Raw genomic sequence first — 18,738 nt, 5'->3', positions numbered from 1 at the left:
TGTCTGTCTGTTGCTGTTTTTATTAACAATGGATCTTGTTCTCGTACTTCTGTGGTGCTGGAATTTTTTTTATTTATTACAGTGATGTAGTATTATACGGCAAGAGCTTGTCATGGCTTCGAAAGCACGAACGTGTTTTGTACAGGGATGCACAAGTGGATACAGATCCTGTTCACTGAAGGCTTCCCTTTTTCGAGCACCGATGAAAGCAGCGCAGCTAGAATTGTGGGCTCGAAATATAGAGCCCACAATTGTGTAGTATGTGAGCGCCACTTCGAGAAGTTTATAGAGAGGACTTTTCAGCATATATATGCTGAAAACAATTTTCAACCACCCTTCCGCCTATCACATATGTGATCGGCGGAAGGGCGGTTGAAATTTGACGCGATTGGGCCCACGGTATTTCCGGATGCCCTCAAGTATTTTATGAAGAAAACCCCGACCAAACGCAAAGAGAGAAACATCTGCGAACAGAAGCACCCCAATCAATAGGAAGGAAAGTGCACACAGCAGCCGTGCAACTCCAAGCCAGCACGATGCTGGTGTTTCTATCGCGGCCGTTCCAGCTGCACGGGACGACGATTTGCAAGCAGAGATAAAGTATTTTTATGAACATCTTAACTTGCCCGACGGCTACTGGAACAAGCTTCGCTTGACGATAGAGCCCGACATTACATGTTTGCTTCGCTGTTTGTGAGCAGGATGGTGAGAAAACCGCACATGTGCTGCTGTGAAAGCTGATCAAGTTTCGCAGGCAAAGCAACCAGGTAGGCTCCATACTTTGCTGTTTTGTGCGAGGAAAGCTGCACTCGGAGTGCGTTGTCACGTCGTCAGCCGAGGCGCAAGCAGTCGACGATGAAACACATTCGCTTGTAATGTGTACTAGGATGACGCCGTTTACAATCAACGGGGCCTTTGATGTTATAGCGTAATAAGGTACCTATACATGCAGAACACATCAACATGATTCAGCAAACAGAAAGCAATGGGGCTAGGCGAAAGCACAGAACCCTGCCCGCATTGGCAGCATTGGTGCGAAATGCGCCACCGCCGCCAACACACCTGCGTCCTGCAGCGCCATTTGTCATCGTCATCGCTACTCTGAGCAGCCCTTCAGCCCAGGCCATCACACTACCCCCTACAGCCACCAGTTTTGTTCCTCCACGACTGAGGCAGCTGAGGTCAACCGATCGGCTGTGAAGGCTCGACTCCGTGTGCTTGCACATTTATTTCAGACCATGCCAGCAGTGAGCGCAAAAAGGCGTGTTGTACTGCTCACGATAAGGGTAGCATTTCTCACTGAGGAGGAGAGATCCGACGCCAGCGGAAAGAGCCGCGGTGATGGGTTTAGCCAGTGTTCATGGCGCGCAAGCAAGGAGGACTCTACCACACAGCTTTAAGTACTTGGGGCTATTCCTTTCATTAACGTACGTATGCAGGCTACAGACAACTTCGGAGCTTATGCTGCTTGAAGACTGTTACTAGATTGATTTCGGCCACTCAAGCTTCAGTAATTTGTGATCGTCTAGTAAAAAAATAATTGTGTGAGTTCCCACATAGCTCAACGACCCTCATTTCTCATGAGAACGTTCGCATAGGGTTTACCATCTCGAAACAACTCACGCTATAAGTTGTTTCTCTTCCCCATTTATTTTTTTTCCCACGTCAGGTTTATGTCAGCCATTGAACGCTTCCCTCTCCATTTTTTTTTCTCGCATGACCGCATGTCATGTTTCTATATATAGAATATACGTCTCCCCCATCCTTTTTTTTGGTGCATGTTCTCTTGTCTGCGTCAGGTGTCTGCAAGAAATCAGTTGTCGCCCTCCCTCTTTTTCTCGAACACCAGGTCAGATGTCGCATATTCTCCATCTCAATTTTTCTTTTTTTTCTTATCTCTTGTCCTTGCGTTAGGTTTTTATGCGAAATCAGATGTCGACTCCCCCCCTCCTTTTTTTTCTTCTCCTTATCCTCATACGACGTGACATGAGGACAAGAGTTCTGGATGAGAAAGTGAGATTCGCTGAGCGCATAGTGCGAGTTGTTTCGATGTGGTAAACCCTATAACTTGCAAGTAACTTCACCCATGGAATGTAAACGTGAGTGATGTAATTAAGCAAAACTATGCAGCAGTACGTATATTGTGATGCCGTGCACTGGTGCCTGTTGACCAAACTGCAGCTGCTATGTTGTTTTGTTTAGATGGTATGCTGGACACATGCAGACACACACATACACAAGAAAAATGGGCCACTATGTTCAGGGAAAAGCAAAATGCAACGAGTTCTGTGCCAGTGAGACTGAGGGTTATGAAAACAAAATCAAGCAGCAATTTACTATTGCATATTTTGTAATGGCATGTAATAGTGCATATATGATTGAGATATTGATATCTGAAGGGTCATTTCATTCTTGCATATTAGTTGCAAAATAAATGTGGGCTCTATTAATGCAGCAACATGAAATGCTGTGTTTGCATATACATATTTGTAGAAACTGTCATTCCAGTTGGATAGGACATTGGACACTCAGCAATTAGAAAGCTTTGAGTTGCACTTGGTCAGCAAGATTGCTGCATTGGTGGCACTGTTGGCTGTATGCAGCCACAGATTAGTAGCGTCAGTTTTCTGCATCCTATGTGAAGGACTGTCATCATACGAATTGTTCATGAACAAGCGCTGAGGTGCTGATCCTAGCAGGTTCAACTCTTTGTTGCTTTTACTGAACATTATTTTTGTGCTGCTTGAGACAGTGACAAGATAATTAAAGTGCCCTAGTAGAACTGCAGTGCTCACCTTAACAGAATCTGGCGATGAAAACTATTTAATACATGAAAAAAATTCTTCACTTCATTATAGAAATTATCCGTAACATTCAGGCCTGCCATAACGTATTACAAATGCAGCCTTTATGTGCATTTGTTTCTTGGACCAACAAACCACATATTTTTCTCAACAGATGCGTCGAATGCGTGAAGGGGACCACGGTCTTTTCTACAAATTCTTCCGTATGACCGCACAGCTGTTGGACGAGCTTCTAGGCTATGTGGCTACGGACCTCACATGGCAGCACGTTGCGAGAGAGCCCCTGGAGCCAGAAGAAAGGCTGGCAATAGCACTAAGGTTTGTAGAGTTCGAGTTCTGTCAGTTAAGGTGTCACAAAGTGTACTGATCTACAAGAATTAGCATTAGGTCATTTAGTAGCGTGCTGTTCTTAATATGGAGAACATGAATGGGAAAAAAATAGAGAAAGACAGCCGAGACCAGCAAATTTTCGATTATTAAGGGTAATCTATAAAAAGCAGCACTAAACTCCTATAACAAGGGCCAAAACAGATATAAAGTAGTGTTTTGCAGAGTGCATACAAGAATTTTGTTGTGATTACACTGCAGTAAGTGACATCTACCGAGCGTGTGCCACCCAGTACGTGAGAACAGGAGAAATATGCTCCCCTTTTATCGCACCTTGGTTTATCAATTAGAAGCACAATTGTTTTGCTAGAGTGCAAGTGTTATTATTTCTAGGCAGGTAGTATAGGCAGATGCACATGCTCCTCTGTGGCAAATATTACTATGGTGAAAAGCAGGTTAAAAATACAGATGATTTATTGACTGCTGGTACCCAATAAATAAGTGCTCATCCTTCTTTCGGACTCCTTTCCAATCAGGCTTGTTACAAGTCTATGTGATCCCTGTTACCTACTTGTCATAGTAATGCTTCGTTTTGGGTAGATGTATTAAATAGTTTTACATGACTATATCATGCTGGCATAATTATTTAGCGTATTATTGTGCTTAACATGTAACATTGCATTGTTAAAACCTAGAAGTTTCATATAATGAAATTCCTTTCCCTGCCTTATCTGTGCAAAAGATGCTCGAAAAAGTCCAACGTAGAATAAAAACCAGACGATCAAAATGGTTTCTGCATGTATTGATTCTGTTTGTCTTGTAGCTACCTGGCTTCAGGGCAGGACATCTGTAACGTTTCACTTGCATTCCGTGTGGGGATCGAGACTGTGAGGCACTGCAATCATGCAACATGCCAAGCCATCTGGGAACGACTGAAAGAAATCTTCATGCAGGTGAGCTGCACCTTTGCTGAAAACTTTGTCACCCGTTGCATTTCATTGAAACTACTGTATGGTGAGACAAGTACTACTGCACAACTTCATTAATGCTCACCCACTCCGCTATAAAAGTCATTAGAAGTGGACTGTTAGATATGCACCCTTCATTTTAAAGTGCTTTGTTCTAAGCTTCACAGAGGCCCTTCTTCGTCTTCCCGCCGGTCGCTGGAGAGCATTCCCTCCTACTGCTCCACACTTGGGTTTGTTATGATAGGCGCTACTGGAATTCCCTGACATTCCCACGTTGTGTGATATAGCGTGGGTGTCTCTAAGCACCATGGGCATTTATTTGTGTATTGTGTGGGGTACATTTTGTGTAGTGTGTGTAGGTTTGGGAAGGAACCTGTCTGTAGCTGCCTCCACGTGACGGAGTCCTCCTTGCTGAGGGATCTGTGCGGGGGTGGATACCGCATTCTGCAGCCTTTGTAGTAGTTCAGGATTGCCGAGTACTCTTGGGGTACGGGGTTATTTTCCAGAGGGTCGCACGTGTTAGATACGCTGTATTGAGCCTAACCTAGAGCTATCTCGTCCGCCCTCTGGTTTCCCCTCCCTGGTGTGTCCCGGTGTCCACAAGATCGTGTCTGATTAGGTCTTTTTCCTCAAGTTGTTTCATTGGGTGGCCACTACGAATTATGCGGATCGCTCGATGACCGATTCTGCCCCGCAGATAGTTGCGGCACGTTGCTTGTGAGTCTGTCAAAATTGTCAGTGACTGCTTCTTCCTGTAGCCTTCCGCCAGGGCCATAGCTACGGCTACCTCCTCGGCCTCAACGACCGAGCAGTCTTTCAGCGATGCACTGGTCACTTCTCGTAGATTCGAGTCAACAAGCGTCGCTACAGCGTTTGAGTGTTCCTGCCCACTCGTCCAGACGTATGTGGCTGCATCCACATATACCGTCGTTTCTTCTGGGGCTATTACCTTCTGCAGGTATGCGGCTCTTCCCTCTCTGCGGTATGTATGAAGGTTTGGGTCCATGTTCTTTGGGATTGGTGCTATCCTTACTGTTTTGATATTCGTGTGGAATGTCGGCAGTTCTCTGTATTTCTTTATTTGGTCTAACCATCCTAGCTTCAGAAGTTCTCTGCCCGTCGGTGTTTGTTGCAACCTGCGCAGTTGCGCATTGATGTGCGCTTCTCGCACCTTGTCGGTGTTGTGCAATCCCAGCACTAGGAGTTTCTCCGTGGAGGTGTTGTACGGTAGGTGAAGTGCCGTCTTGTACGCTTTTCTCAGGATCATGTCTGCCTGTTGTATTTCGCTCTTGAGAGGGTGGTAAACGGAAGGCTGTATGCCACTCAGCTGACCACTGGGCTCACGACCACTTTGAGCGTGTCCTCCTCCCTCATGCCCTACCTCCGGTGTGCTACGTGTGTTATGATGCATGCCACCTGGAGGGTCGATGCCCTCAGTTGGGCTAGTGTATTAATGCAGTTGAATTTGGCCTTTGCATCATTACATTTATATTGTATTGTGTGCTGTCACTTGCAGTCTTTCAGTTCAGTATGTGCTATGCTTTTCATTTTAGGGCACATACTCAGTGGTGCTCATGGCAGTTGTGGACAGTCATTGCAAGTACATCCTCGTCAATGTGGGTGCAGAAGGCCGGCTTAGTGATGGTGGAACTTTAAAGAAATGTGACTTTAGTCGCGACCTGAATGATGGCATTCTCGACATCCCTAGGCTTGGGAAACTGCCCAAGTCACGAACAGTTGCACCGTATGCTTTCGTCGGTGATGAGGCATTCCAGCTGCGCAGGAATTTCATGCAGCCATACCCGTCAAGGTGCCTAAATGACCAGAAGCGGATCTTCAATTACAGATTGAGCAGAGCACGGTATATATTAGCATTCTTTGATCTGACTTTATAAAGCGTGATTGTAATTAGGTTACAGAAAGAGGCATAATTTGCGAATTTCTTACTTCATCCCAAATTGAAATTAGATGTTTTTCAATAGTCTCCATGGTTAGTTCCGAAGCATCTGTGCAAAAGTAATTGGACTCATTATTGTAAAAACCAGTGTCCTCCAGCCTCTTCCAGTATGAAGCCAGTATGTTTTTCACACTGCTTTTGGCTGGGGACGCTGGAAATCTGACGGTGATAGAAAGTGCTGGCAAAGCAGCGTGCACGTGCTGGAGCCACATTTGTCCTAGGAAACTGAAAGCCTAGTCATGTAAAATGAAAAATTTGGTCTCGGTAAGCATTGTTTGAACTCTTTCCAACCTGGATAGAGATGAAGACAGCTTCTTTCAAGAGTTTAGTTGGGAGAGTTGAACTTTCATAAGAAACCACAGGCTTCAAACATGACCTTCACATTAGTGAGCACACCCTTGCACCAGCCAAGTTGAAACAGCAGAACAAGAACTAGGAAAAGAACAGCCATTCTTTGTGGTATAGCAGCAGGATGCTGGCACCAGTGGTGCTGGCGTTTGCTATAGGGTTTGAAGCCAGAAGTTTGAATAAATGCATTTTCATAGTATCATATTCCCTTGACTGTTATCCGTATACCCCTGTCTGCATGTATTTAAATATATGTTTGCTGAACCATGGCAAGCTTTTCACTTTACTATGGGCTGAAATGGTCGCTTTTGTTTTTAGTTGAGCTGAAAATGCTTTCGGCATAACTGCGGCAAGGTGGCGAGTACTATTGCGGACTATCCCACTGCGCCCCAAGAATGTTGACTATGTTGTCAAAGCAACTTGTGTCTTGCACAACTTCCTAACTGTAAAGGCACGGTTATACTCCGACGTAGCGCACGCGCGCGCGGCACGGCGACGTCACGTCGGCCAAAACGCGACCCTCTACACTCCAGCGGCGCTCGGCGCTGACGTGTTCAGCGGCCTCCGATGCGGCCCGACGGCGCCCGGCGCCGAATGCAATCGTCTGCATTTCGCGCCGGCCGCGCCGAGGTCGTCCGCACTGCGCGCCCTCTGTCGCCGTCGCTCCCTACCAGCACAAGATGGCCACCTCCAACGACTCCATGTCAATGGTGGACCTCACCGGGTCCGTAATCGAGAGGTTCTTGGACGCCGTGCAACAGCACCCCTGCGTCTACGACACGAAAAGAGTTGACTATCGGGACATCGACAGAAAAAACAATGCATGGGAGCGTATCCGACTGCACTCAGGCCTCGCGACAGGTACGTCAACGCTTCGTGTCTCTCCTCGTGCGCTTCAATTGAGCGGCAGTGCTCGTGTGGATACTTCTCCGGATCTGGTATGCAGTCACCATCGGCAGGTTTGGCTTGCTTTTCTCGTTTCAGTTGAAGAGTGCCTCAAACTGTGGAAACGGTTGAGAGACCGCTACACGCGCGAATTGAAGGCTATTGAGGCTACCAAGAGCAGCGGCAGCGGCTATGTCTCACGGCGAACGTGGGAGTTCGCTGAATCAATGGCCTTTTACAGGGATTGCGGCCGTCCAAGAAAGTGTTTTTGTGCTTTCTCACAGTTTTCAGAAAGCATTTTTTGCTGTTTAGTCTTTCATCTCTTTTGATAACTGTGTTCCATAATCATACATACTTTGTTTTTGTAAAGCTTCTGTACCACGACATTGCTCTCATGCGGAGAAGCAAGCCCAGCGATCCTGATTCGCATTGCGTTTTGAATTTTCATGTTTGCGTCATTATAAGTTTTTCGTGCATTCATTTAAGATAGATGAGTTTATTTTAGTTGGCCGCATCTTAATTTTTTTTTTAAACACAGAATCTTAAGAGTGCTGTTTTTCTCATATGTCTTTGGTCCTTACACAGAACTATAAATTGAACACTTAATATTTCGACAGAATCGTTTGTCTCGTTGATGTTAACTTGACCTTCTGCAGCATGACACCTACGATTGTGCAAGCGACTTTTGTAACTTTCTTGTCTGTATATCAATATTGTATATACGATATTATTGCTCCAAAGAAGTCTTCAGCATTTTCAAGGAGCAATGCATGCAAATAAAATATGCCGAAATCAAATTTTTAGCTTCACAAAGGCACATTTGCTTTTTCTTGAACAATGTCAGCCTTTTCTCTGCAGAACTACATGCAGCATAGAAGCGCCTTCGCAGTCTGTTGGCGATTCTGGCGAGACTGCTGAGGGCATCTTTGGAAGAATGCTGAGTGCCCCACCATCACCAACAACAATGGAAGGCCTCCTGGATGCCTCTCTGGAACAACAGTCACCAATAGCGCCGCCACCATTGGCAACACCACCAACAGAAAAGCAAATTGAGGCCGTGCAAAAGCAAAAAAAAAGGGCAAAAAAACAGACAGCTTCGAGGACCAACTTTTGGGCCAGCTTGAAAAAAAAAATGACAGAAAGTGAGGCATTTGGCCTAACTGTAGCCTTGAGTTTAGAGAGGATGCCTCGTAAATTGGCATCCAAAGGTAAGGTTAGAATCATGCAGATCCTTGCAGAGCTGGAAGAAGAAATAGAATAACACCCCAGAGTCGATTATTGTGGCATTAATTACCCCACTTTTTTAAGAAGATTAGATACAAATTGAATATATATATATATATATATATATATATATAAGGTGTGCATTTATGTTTTGCTTATGGTACTGATTTAAATTTTCTTTTATTAATGCTAAGCTAGATTATCTAGCTGAATAATGCAGAGAACGCAAAATTTTCAGTGTAATTCATTTATTCTCACAAGACTGCATGAATTGCTTGAGTGTTTCAGGGTGTGACATGCTGTTAAGCTATGCTGTGATAAAGTAGTACAAATATTAACAATGCAATATTGAATCTAATTTTGATGAAATACAAAACTGTATGCATGTAGCTCATTTTCTTTGTTGGTTTGGTTTAGTTTATAGGGTTTAAAGTCGCAGAGCAACTGAGGTGTTTGGTTTAGTTTATAGGGTTTAAAGTCCCAAAGCAACTCGGGTGTTGGTTTGGTTTAATTTATGGGGTTTAAAGTCCCAAAGCAACTCAGGCTACAGGATGGTTTAGTTTATAGGGTTTAAAGTCCCAAAGCAACTCGCGTGTTGGTTTGGTTTAATTTATGGGGTTTAAAGTCCCAAAGCAACTCAGGGTACAGGATGGTTTAGTTTATAGGGTTTAAAGTCCCAAAGCAACTCAGGCTACAGGATGGTTTAGTTTATAGGGTTTAAAGTCCCAAAGCAACTCAGGTGTTGGTTTGGTTTAATTTATGGGGTTTAAAGTCCCAAAGCAACTCAGGCTACAAGGGATGCTATAGTGGAGGGCTCTAGAAATTTTGACCACCTTTGGTTCTAAGTGGCACTAAGAATAGCAAGGCATCATTTTGATAGAAAAATAGTGAAGGATGAAACAAATATCTGTCTTATGGTTTTAGTTGTCTATCCATTATCTACCAAGCAAGGAATTGCCTTGGAGGTGAGATGTTTTTGTTGAACTACTGCCCTTTAACAAGAACCGATGTCTTGTGGCATTACATTCCTCATGCAGCAGACACTTTTTCTTGCGTACATTTAGTATTACAAGGGCAACAACTAGAGCAGCAGTATCTAACAGGGCGAATGCCTCAAACACATTGATTATTTAATAGCTGTACAGTGTGATCCGAGGCACCACATAGTGTGCAACTACGGGTATTTGCTTCTTGATAGTAATGTGTATAGCACTACTGTCCCAGATCTCATTGTTGCATGAAGTTAATAGTTGTTTCTATTTTACATATAGCCATTTCAGCATGATGACAGATTAAAAAAAGTGCAATATTTATTTCATTCACTTGTTTGGTATTACTATCTTGGCTTACTGACAATTATGCGTGCTGTGATATTGGATCTCATTTCAGTAAAGTGCTAATGCCACATGCTAACTTGAATCAGCTTTTCGATAGTGTGGCCTGAACTGGCGTCAGCGCTGGTGAGTGTTGGCCGCTGGGTCTGAGACCAAGCCAAGGTAGTTGCAAGGCACCCGCCTCGGTCGCCACAAATGTTCCATGCAGTGGGCCTCAGACCAAGCGATCAATGCTCCTTGGCACAAATGTTCGTCCAAACCAAGTGTGAGATGATTACTGTATTTCAAGTATCATATCGTATACAGGGTCTTGAATATTTGGGGGCTGGGATTTAAAAAATTCCTATGCAAAATCTACTGCCCCATTCGAGCTGAAATAATGTTCACAAAGTAGCAAAATATAGTCTACGTTATCTGATAAGTGATTCAGCATCGGTACTTGCCTAGATTTTCTGAAATCGAGAAAAGACTGCTCTCGATGGCGTGCACAATTTTCGCAGAAGTCGAAAAGCTATTTTGACACGATACGTCATCTGTCGAGCATTGAGACAAGCTCCATCCCGGCCGTTGGCGCGCTTGCTTCGCTGCCCGACAGATGACGCACCATGTCAAAATAGCTTTTCGACTCTCTTCTGCGAAAATTGTGCACGCCGCCGAGAGCAGTTTTTTCTCGATTTCGGAAAATCTAGGCAAGTACCGATGTTGAATCACTTATCAGATAACGTAGACGATATTTTGCTGCTTTGTGAACGTTATTTCAGCTCGAATGGGGTAGTAGATTTTGCATAGGAATTTTTAAAATCACAGCCCCTAAATATGCAAGACCCTGTATAAAGTGCAATATATATGTGATGCAATGTTTTGTTTGTGTTACTTTTTGAGGGGCATAAATATGATGAAAAACATACCATTGTTGAAGTGCAATGTTGTGGTTTGACTTATTCACGAACTGTTATACACCAAAATGTTGCAACATTAAGTTCCATTGTGGCTTATTTTCTAGATTACTTTTTTCACACATATAACTGTTGTGACCAGTGTTACCATTATTCAAGAGTCCTCCATTGTGAGAAAGGACTAGTTATCTTTGAAAAAGCTAAACCCTTACTGATGGGTGTCTGACTGTGGGTACTGTTATAGATTCCTGAAATTCTTTGTTTTAATGAAAGTATGTAGTTATGCCAAAGCATGAAAACCCACATCCAGCCAGACTGGAGATTGCTATTCAAAGGCAGATAATTTATAGGAACTGTATGGGCAACAACACGATACAGCATGTAGCATACAGCATCGAGCATAAGAGCAAAAAGTAAAGAATGTTGTGCAATGGATAGCAAGAATTAGCAGCTAAATTCAAAGAAACTACTATACAGTGCTGAAAATGTGTCTACATGGAAATAGATTAGGAATTTGCATATAAGTAAATAAGAACAGGATCTCACATGTTTCAAAAGTGCACTGAACATCAGAATGAATACCTGGTAAGGATGAAAAGAATTGAATACACAAAAAAGGAGCCGTGAGTAATCAGTTATTTTTATGATTTAGTGTGTTGTGATTCTGTTTTCGGCAAGTGGTGTTTATAGTATTGCACTCATTATTCAGTGCATGCAATGAGTTCCCTTAAGTCAGACAAAAAACCCAATGACAAGACTATACGATCATGAGAGAAATGCACTCACATGTATACATTCATTTGTTATACCCTCAAGGTACATCGTACATATAGAGGGGAGCGGTAAATAACAATGCAAATTGCACAAGAAAACAAACACAAGAAAGCAAATATAAAACGTAAAGATACAAAAAAATTTAAACATATAGAAAACCCCACAAGAATACTAATGCCAACACAAAAATATCAATCGTCCCGAGTGTTACATGGTAGAGCGACCGGAACTATGAGTACAAAATACATTGTATAAGAAACATAGCTATTATACACAATAAGCCATTTGTTATATCATACAAGATAAAACCTTGAATGGCCGTTTTAAAATTTTCAGTGTTGGTTATGCTAGTAAGTGACACAGGTAAGTTGTTTCAATATTTGCTTGTTTGGGGAGGAAAGGAATATGAATAGCTTACTACGTGGAATATTCACTTTGGGCGGAGGTTTAGGGGAGATGAAATATATGGTTGTGGTTGAACCCAAAAAGAATAAGTTTAAATTGTGGTAATATAGTTTATGAAAAAGGCATATTAACAGCAATGTGGTTTTCTGGCGGGCTAGTGGTGCTTGTCGTTCATGATTAATCTGCGTGAAAAAACACGAACAAAGACAGAAAACACGTACACACATACAGAGTAGATTTTCTGTCTGTCCGTGGTTTTTCATGCAGTTTAATTATGAGCAATGTGGTGTTAGCTGATTAGCTCCGCCTGACAACACTCAGCTGCCATGGTAATGAGCCTTCTGCAGACATGAAATAATCTGCAATTTCATCCCTCATTGCCGTGGCAGCTGAGCTAGGTCGGTGGTTCGATGGTGGTGCAGGTGTGCCAACTTGGGCAACTGTGTGCCACCACTCTCCGTGCTGCACAACCTCCTCACATGGCCGGTCACCGTAATCGTATGGGCAGTAGGCAGCATCATCCATGAGGAAGTTATGAAGGCACACAGCTGCCTCTATCATGTGGGTGAGGAGCTCTGGCTCGCCTTCCACTGTTCCGAGGAACACCCGCCACCTTGCAACTAATATGCCGAAAGCATTTTCAACACACCTGCGTGCCCTAGAAAGACGATAGTTGAAAACTTTCTTTCTTTCGTCAAGCTTCCTCCCCGAATACGGACACATTAAATAGGTCTGTAGTGGGAACGCAGCGTCGCCAAGCAAACAAGCCGGCCACCTATTAACTATGGAGGGAATTCCTAAAGTTCCCTGTTGAAGATTGGTCTTCAAGATGCTATCTCGGAAAACGGAACCATCCGAAAGCCGTCCTTGAGCACCGATGTCCACCATTATGAACCGATAGTTGGCATCTGCAATGCCTAGCAGCACAACAGAGTGGAACCCTTTATAGTTGAAATATTCAGAGCCACTATTGTCTGGGCATTTGATGGCGAAGTGCTTGCCGTCTATACCTCCCACGGCATTTGGAAAATTCCATTGTACTTCGAACTCTTCTCTAATTTTCTCCCATCTTTTTGCACTTGGACGCCCAAGCACAACTGGTTTTAGACAATCCCAGATTGCTGGTAGGGTCTCTTTCAAGATTCCTAGCACAGTTGAGGCATGCATACGGTAGCTCATTGAGATGTCGGCTATTGAACCCCCTGTTGCCAGGTATCTGCAAAACAAGATATGAAGAGAACCATTGTTTTGTAGTAATGTTCAAGTATTAATCTAACAACTTTTATTGCTGTAAACATTGTCTTAAGAATGAAAAGCACATGCATCATGTTTCACAAACAGGACTATAGCATGCAAAACAAGATATGAAGAGAACCGTTGTTTTGTAGTAATGTTCAAGTATTTTTCGAACAACTTTATTGCTGTATACATTATCTTAAGAATGAAAAGCACATGCATCATGTTTCACAAACAGGATAAGGGCAGTTACAGGGCTATAGCATAGACATGGGATTTGAAGTGAAGGGAAGCAAATATATAGGTGCTGTATACAATTTCAAAGTTCTGAGAAACAGGGACTTGAAATAAACAAATGTTTTTCAGCCTCAAGACATGACAAGGTGATAACAATTAAAGAAGCCAAGTCTGAGTCCAAGGTAAACGTCTAGGATTTTTTTTTTGTAGTTGATATTGACCAGAAATAGTCCTGTGATGGTTTTAGGGAGAAACATTATTAAATGCAAAGTGGGACGAAAAACATCCTGGGATGATTTTCTGTGAGCCCAGAAGCCTTGTGATGCAGCTTGCTACAGATATGCTGATATCGCCAAATAAAAATAAAATCGCGCAATATATTAAAAATTATAATAAGGGAATAATTACTCATTGTCATCCACCCGAGCGCAGCCATACATGGTTTTTTTTTTCTTTAACTACGAAGTTTCTGAGAAAGCTATTCATTTGTAGCCATAAGGCTGCGCTCGTGTGTATGATAATGAGTAATTACTTTCTTATTAGAAATCTTCTCCACCTTGGGGGTTTCCCCTAAATATTTGACCAACACCATATTAAAAATTATGCGACTCAAGTTCTGAAGCATACAAAAGAAAAATAATGTATGTTAGTAAAACTACACTATGCATGCACATCGCTGCATTGGATAATTTCTAGAAAAATATGAACGGAATATATCCTTACCTCAATGTCACCGCAAGCCTTTCTCCCGGAGAAATCGGCCTTCTATGGGTTGGTGCGTGTAAGAGCCGCTCATATACGAGGCTCAACAGCTTATCAAAAGATGCCTTTGTCATCCTGCGTTCAATAAATCCAGCACAGCACATTTCAGCACGTACTCGAGCTGCATAATCCCGGAAGCAACACGAGCATACTTCGCTATCGTTTACCTGAAATACTTGAAGTGGTACTCTGGATCGCTCTGCCGCAGCTCCTGTACCAGGTGGTGGTACTCTCCGTGCTCGGGACGTCTGTCAAAGATCTCTTATATAGAGAGCCCTCCTCCTCTTTCGACGCAGACGGTGGAGCAGTAACGCTAGAATTATATTCCTTCAAACCGGATACATCCAGGCCATCTTAAAAGGAATACGGTAACAACCTCGAACAGCTGCACTCCACGCGAGAGCTAGGAGTAGCGCGGCTGCGCGGGAGTGGCGGGAAAAAGGAACCTCTGGGAACAAGGAAGTTGCTTCGCAAGTTTCCCGACAGGCGGCAGGCTGGACGCTTTGAGATTTTTGCGCATGCCGACGCTCTGCCGCGTCGGAGTCTGTTGCACTCTAGGGGACCGGTTTTCCGCTTGGCGCGGCGTCGCCGACTTGACGTATCCGACTTCAGCCGGCGCGCGCCTGCGCGCCGAAAACGTCGGAGTATAACCGCGCCTTAAGAAATCCTCCGGCGGATACGTTCATAGACAGAGAGGACGCATTTGGGAACGTTGTGGGAGGACATTAGCGGCAAGGCATCCAACGGGCATCGGGAGATGGTTCGCAGCCCCGGTACTTCTCACTTGCTCCAACACATGCCAGAAACCACCATTCTGATGCCGCTGCAGCCAGATCTGTTTGCTGCCTACTTCTACAGCACTGTTGGCGAAGTCTCCTGGCAGTGGCAACAACCAGGAGTCTCGATGGATGCTGCATTGAGATGAGTGCCAAACCAGTAGCCTCATGTGTGCTAGCAAAGGTAACATGCTTAAGCATATAAAGATGTACTGCTCTAACTTGTGCCTTCTACTTACAAGCTTTGCCATTTGGGAACTCAGTTTTGGTGGTTCAGTCGAGCCCACTTTGTTCTGGTTACGAAGTATGACCACACAACAGTTAACAGTTATGGTGCTGTTTCCTATAGCAATATCTCTGTTTACTACAATGATTTCTTGTAGCATTATTGCTAACAGCAGACACCAACTACTGGAGTCAGCAGTGAGGGGAAAAGCTAGAGGTTCTAGTGAAAATTCGAGCATCCACATACTGCACACCAAGCACATATCATTTCACGCGAGGCTCTTTAACACCTTAAGATCAGTCGAATTATGCTTATTAATGTGGAGAAAAGAGCCCGCATATATTTTTGTTGTGCTATAGGTAACGCAAATACCTCTGAGGCGGCCTTTTTAGCTTTTTAGGGCACTTTCACGCCACCTGCATGAGCTTACAGGATCATATTGCACGCTCTGTCGAAGCTTTGCATAGCGTGTCAGATAACTAGGCTACATCCAGAGCGCCTGTACAAGGACATTATCTGTCAAATGCGTATCTATAATGCTGCTGAACATGCTCGGTCGTTTATCGTGAACCAAGTGGCTAACAGCAGCATTTTTGAGTCACACTGCACCTATGCAGTGCAGGTTCCCTATATGCAGTACCTATTTCTCTGTGACAAAAATGTTGGATAGCTTTGTGTACAGCAAGCAAAGCTGACAGGCTAGGCTTTTCTCTAAACCAGGTGACAAGTTCCTGCCAGGCTTAGGTGCTTGAATTTTCATGTATCTTTCCTTTTTCACAAACCTGATTGTAGCAAGGGTATTTCCTTGCCACTTGAATATTTGAAGTAGCAGGAATCTATGAGCATAGTAGGGCTGAATTTTTGAGCAGGACAGAAAAGCCTTGGGTTGGTGAAGTTTGTATGCATGCAGGGCTAAAAAAAAGCAATCAGTGCTCCGCATGAAAAAGATGGGCAGGATGAGAATTGCTATTCAATGGGGATTTATTGATTGAAAGTATGCTCTTTATTTTCATGCCAAGACCATTACAAAAAAGGAGGAAATTATTCTTGGAAATTAACATTGCTCCTTAGCATGACTAGTTTCCTGTTAAGGGCACACTGGGGCTAGCTACTTTAACTGTGTACACATATTTAGCATGGTACTTGGGCAGTTGTTTTGTATCTTGGCGTTCCTGCAAGCTTGTCTGGGGATTTTATTGCATGTATGCTTCTTCAAACACCTGTAAGATTTTTAGCCATATTAGTGCTGCCTTTGTACTACATGCACTAGAGATAATTGATTCACAGAGTCAATTTTTAGTTCAAATACCATGAGACTAATACAGGTAGTGGAAAACTCATTCAATGTAAACTTTGCAATAATGCATATTTTGCTTCTAGACAAGCATCACTGCATCCAGAAGAGTCCTAGAATTAATGTTTACGGGAAGAAAAAGTGCATGGAATGCTCATGTGTGTGCTGCACAATATCAGGCAATGTTGAACAACCCCAGGTAAGGGGAGTACTGCAAGCAATGCAGGCCACACCACCACACCCTAGACTGAGTAGTGCCTAGGTGGTGTTGGTCCACGACCGTATGAGCCATTAAAGGTTTTCACCTTAAAATTAGAGGGTCTCTGTAAACGTACCCTTACTATCCTATAATTTGCCTCCCATTGTTAGCCTTTTGTGCTACATATAATTATAATTGGATTACAGGAAAGGCACAGTATCTATCACTTTTTCCAGCAAGTGTGAGTTTGGACAGTACACAATCGCTCCTGTCGGGTGGCGTTCCTTGGTGCGCATTCAAGTGTGGCATTGCAGATGGCAGGGACGCATCTCACCTCGGCCAATCAGAATGCCGCAAAAGCGGGAGACTTTGTCCACGACAGCATGAGCCATTAAAGGCTTCTGACTTAAAACCACGAAGTTAACAGCAAGCAAAACTTGATGCAAAATTGTGAAAAAAAAAAAAAACATTTTGATACTAGGTCCTTCCATCATCAAGCCATACATATCGCTGATTGCGTGTCACCACATCTCGCCCTGCCTGTGCCATTAAGTAACACTAAACAAAGATTGTCATCGCAAATCGATCATGTGCCGACAGTCCGTCAGCCGTTCGCTCCATCAAAGTAGGTACAAAAATTAAAGCATTGGTTTATAGGAAAGGAAGGACTCCCTCTGGCCGCCAGGGGGAGAGCAGTCACCCTATGCATGGGCTCCTGCTTTATGCGAATGATTATGAGGAAAAAGGCCTTTAACCCCAGCAGCTCCTTCTTCACCAGAAGCCGCAAGTGAAGTGGTCCACGGGAAACCAAGTTTCTCAGCAGCGAGTGAGTTTTATTTTCTGCAAAACAATTTCGTCGCCGCCTTGCTAAGCCTAAATGCCCAACTCCAAAGATATATTCTGGGCGTCGCCGCTGTTGGCGTATGCAGGAACCGGTTTGCGCATGTGCACGGTACGAGACAACAGCAAGCTCGAGTGGAGTGCCAAGATCTGTCCGTGCTGGATTTCGGTGTCAGCGTTCGCGCAGGTGCCGAAAACTGCTCACCCATGTAGGTCTCTCATTGGCGCACGTCTAGGCACCGTGCACCAATGAGAAGATGGTGGCCACGACATCCGGATTGGGAATTCTCGCTGGTGCGGAGTCTTCGCATGCTTTTATTTTTACTTTTTGCGTCATCGCTTCCCATTTTCGCATGTGGAAAGAAGCGCTTATCGGCGCTGTAGAGAGGCGGCCATCGCTGTGATTTGCCGGCCACCAGTCGCATAAAAAGAAACTGATAAAAGAAGCGCTCTGGAAGGAAGTTGCAGCAGAATTATTGCCAGGAGTGCCAAGCGAAGAACTGCAGTCATTAATTGAAATGTGTTCACAAACTGCCGTTTTTCAATCATGCAGAAGGCATGATAATTGTCCAAAAGAGGTGGAAGTCTCTTCGGGACAAGTTCTGCCGACACTGCGACTCACAGCAAAGGAAAAAAAAGCGGCGCCAGCGCCGAAGCAGTGGCCGACATTTCTTGGCCATACTTAATTTGCTGCTATTCCTGAAGGACACCATAGACAGCAGACCGTAAGTTCACCGATAATTGATTGCCATATCGAGCTTTCTCAAAAATGGTTAATTCTGCCTTGCCAACGTCGTAGTGAAGCAAGCATAATCTGGCGAAATGACTTTCCATACAAACGTGATCACAAACATGTACAGCCATGTTTAGAGCGCTAGAGCTATTGCATGCCGAGTAAAATTTCAATATGTTTAAAAACAGGTTCTGCTTTTCATGGAGAGTTCGCGCGCGCCGACTAGATATTGCGGCGATATGAGCTACACCACGCACCGGCCGCTCGCATGGTGTATTTTGTTTATTTTTCTCAAGACTTTGCAATCAGGCACAACGAAAAAAAAAATTATGTCGCACGAGCGGCCAGTGCGCAGTATGTGTAGCTCATATGGCCGCATTAGTAATCTGTGTGGCCTCAGTCAGCGCGCGAAAAGCAACGAGCAATGTTATGATGGCACCGATCGTTTAGGGCAGAAAAATGAATTGCAGGCAGAATCATACTTTATGGCTTTCTATTTTCGGTTACTGTTCA

The 18,738-nt window shown here is 43.9% G+C and overlaps 1 pseudogene; it reads left to right on the top strand.

Moving 5' to 3' along the window:
• Positions 1 to 6,726, top strand: part of LOC146209354 (uncharacterized) — an 82,421-nt pseudogene extending 75,695 nt beyond the window's left edge.
• The last annotated feature ends 12,012 nt before the right edge of the window (positions 6,727 to 18,738 follow it).

This window comes from Amblyomma maculatum, chromosome 1, assembly GCF_055883805.1.
Source record: "Amblyomma maculatum isolate TAMU_Amacu chromosome 1, ASM5588380v1, whole genome shotgun sequence".
In the NCBI taxonomy this organism is placed as follows: Eukaryota; Metazoa; Arthropoda; class Arachnida; order Ixodida; family Ixodidae; genus Amblyomma; species Amblyomma maculatum.
The sequence above is the reverse complement of the archived record's forward strand: the minus strand, read 5'-3'. Positions and strand labels throughout refer to the sequence as shown.